Genomic DNA, 2,981 nt, shown 5'->3' with positions numbered 1-2,981 from the left:
GGTCTTGTTTTCTGAGGCACTGTTTTCTGAGCACTTTGAACAGCACCCAGCACCCGGAAGAGACAGTATTTGTTTAAGTAAAGGAATGAATGAGCGATTAAATGATTGTGTGAATACATGTATCCAAGGTGAATAAACATGATCCCTGCCTTTGAATAGTTCACAGAATGCTTGTAAAGGAGAGAGACTAATAAACATTTCCAATCCAAGGAAACAAAAGCTGTAATAGAGACGTATAAAAGCACTATTTGAACACAGTTGAGGGAATAATTAAATCTACCTCCTTTGAATGAATCTTATCTCTCTGCTTATATTATGGTTCCATAAGGACAAACTATCTCATCCTTCCATTATATTCCCCACTACAGTGGTTTCTAAATGCAAGTCTCTGGGCCAGCTGCAACGGAATCACCTGGGAAGCTTAAAAAGCATCACAGATGTCTAATTCTGACTCTGCAGGTCTGAGTGAAGCCCTAGGATCTGTCTTTGTATAAAAGGCCCCTGGGGGGTTCCAGAGCATGCCAGCTTGGGGACCGCAGTGCCATATTGCCCAGCACAGGGCTGAGCGCATTGTGAGGGCCCTGCGAGCCTGCCCTCCAGAAATAAACCATCTTTCCCAGCTTATTCTTTTTCCTATGAGCCCCGGGGTAAGTCACCAGGGTGTCTGAGGTTCCTGCGACCTGCAGGGGGATGTAAGGCCATGTGGGAGACCATTCCTTTTTGCTGGTCTGACAGCTCAGTGCTGCTCATCTCTCTTCACAGGGATGGTTATTACGAGCCTTACAGGTTGTTTTATTTTCCTAATGAACAGCACACAGGCATTCTCCTGTTAGTTGCACCCGTTGTGAGTACTGCATGGCAATAAAGAGCCACAGCCTGGAGGAACAGCCCTCAGGGTGACAAATCTCCTCTTCCTATAGGCAGTGGGCTTCCCTGGTGTCTCAGATGGTAAAGAATCTGCCCGCAGTGCAGGAGACCCAGGTTTGATCCCTGGGACAGGAAGATCTCCTGGAGAAGCGAATGGCTACCCACTCCAGTGTTGTTGCCTGGAGAATCCCATGAACAGAGAATCCTGGTGGGCTACAGTCTGGGATTGCAGAGTTGGACACGACCGAGTGACTTTCACTTTTCATAGGCAATGAACCACAGGGATGAAGTGAAGCAGGGAGTTTGTGTGTTTGTGCTATTGTTCAGAGAATGGTTAGTAACTTGTGCCACAAAAAAGGCTCCATGGACTTCAGCAGGCTCTGGTGTTTCTTCACTGGAGGCCTGGGCTCAGCAGGTTGGTGGCCTTGAAGCCAAGGTAGGAGGTGACCTTTCTCCAGCTTTGGGAAATCTCTGGGGATCTTTCACCTGTCTTCCTGTCTTGACTTGCCATTGGAGAGGACCCTACCAGAGAATGAGTTGGTATCCAGGGCTGACCAGCAGATTTCTTTTTTTTTTCATTTATTTTTATTAGTTGGAGGCTAATTACTTTACAGTATTGTAGTGGTTTTTGTCATACATTGACATGAATCAGCCATGGTTTTACATGTATTCCCCATCCCGATCCCCCCTCCCACCTCCCTCTCCACCTGATCCCTCTGGGTCTTCCCAGTGCACCAGGCCCGAGCACTTGTCTCATGCATCCAACCTGGGCTGGTGATCTGTTTCACCCTAGATAATATACATGTTTTGATACCAGCAGATTTCTTGAATGCTGGTGATTCCAGAATTTTCATGTAGGAGGAGTTTAAAGGTGGAGATACTTTGAAGTGGGAGCTAGCTTCCTTCCCTGGAGACTGTTTGATGGCAGGCACAATGTTTGTATTTGGATTGTATGTTGGTTACGTATTGTGTAGGAGTCTGACAAAGATTATGGAGAAGGAGCAGCAGCGTCCCCTCATCACCCCATGCCTCCATCCTCTGCCACCTGCCTGTGCCTCTCATCAATGTCACCTCTGCTCTTAGGGCTTAATCTTGGAAACAAAATTTCTCCAAATCTCGTCTCCTTCCCTCCCTTTCTTCACTCTCTTATAGCAGCTAGTGAAAGTCATTCAGTCATGTCTGACTCTTTGTGACCAATGGACTGTAGCTCCTCAGGCTCCTTTGTCCGTGGGGATTCTCCAGGCAAGGATAGTGGAGTAGGTTGCCATGTCCCACCTCCAGATCTTCCCAACCCAGGGATCAAACCCAGGTCTCCTGCATTACAGACGGATTCTTTACCGTCTGAGCCAAAAGGGAAGCCCAAGAATACTGGAGTGGGTAGCCTGTCCCTTCTCCAGGGGAACTTCCTGACCTAGGAATCGAACCAGGGTCTCCTGCATTGCAGGCGGATTCTTTACCAACTGAGCTATCTATCAGGTAAGCTGGTATAGCAGCTAGGATCATCACAAAACAGTCCATTCTCAGCTAGGCTTGCTTCTAAGTATTCTGGCTATGAATGGACAGACTCAGTGTATATCATAGAGTTTCCATCCACTACTCGGAAGAGGAATGGGAATGGGGAAGGGAGGGGAGGGGCTCCAGAGCAGACAGTGCCACCGCAGTGACCGTGCACTAGGGCTCACATCTTTTTTAAAGTGATTACTTAATTAACTTGATGGTGCCACGTCTTAGTTGCAGCACATGGGATCTTTGCTGTGCTATGTGGGGTCTTTAGTTGTGACATGCAAACTCTTAGTTGCAGCATGTGGGATTTAGTTCCCTGACCAGGGATCAAACCTGGGACCCCGCATTGAGAGTGCAAAGTCTTAGCCACTGGACCACCAGGGAAGTCCCAGGCTTATGTCTTTAAGAGAAGAAACACCTCAGTCCTGCACACAGAGGGACACTCTACTTTTCTCCTGTATTAGGTTTTATAGAGAGTTGATGTTTGATGTTCCAGCCCATGATACAGTAGGAACAGCAAATTTAGAAGGGAGGAGAAGTCTCTAGGAGCAGGTACAATGGCGGTAGGGAAACGAGACAGACAGACACAGAGATGAACTGACTCTCATGGA

The 2,981-nt window shown here is 47.6% G+C and overlaps 1 non-coding gene across 1 annotated transcript; it reads right to left on the bottom strand.

The window, feature by feature from the left end:
* Positions 1-2,682: 2,682 nt before the first annotated feature.
* TRNAE-CUC lies at positions 2,683-2,754 on the bottom strand. The gene has a single exon. It is a non-coding gene; the product is annotated as a tRNA-Glu (tRNA).
* Positions 2,755-2,981: the final 227 nt, after the last annotated feature.

The sequence above is a fragment of the Cervus elaphus genome, chromosome 16 (genome assembly GCF_910594005.1).
Source record: "Cervus elaphus chromosome 16, mCerEla1.1, whole genome shotgun sequence".
NCBI classification, from domain to species: domain Eukaryota; kingdom Metazoa; phylum Chordata; class Mammalia; order Artiodactyla; family Cervidae; genus Cervus; species Cervus elaphus.
Note: the sequence above shows the minus strand (reverse complement) of the source record. Positions and strands in the feature narration are given on the sequence as shown.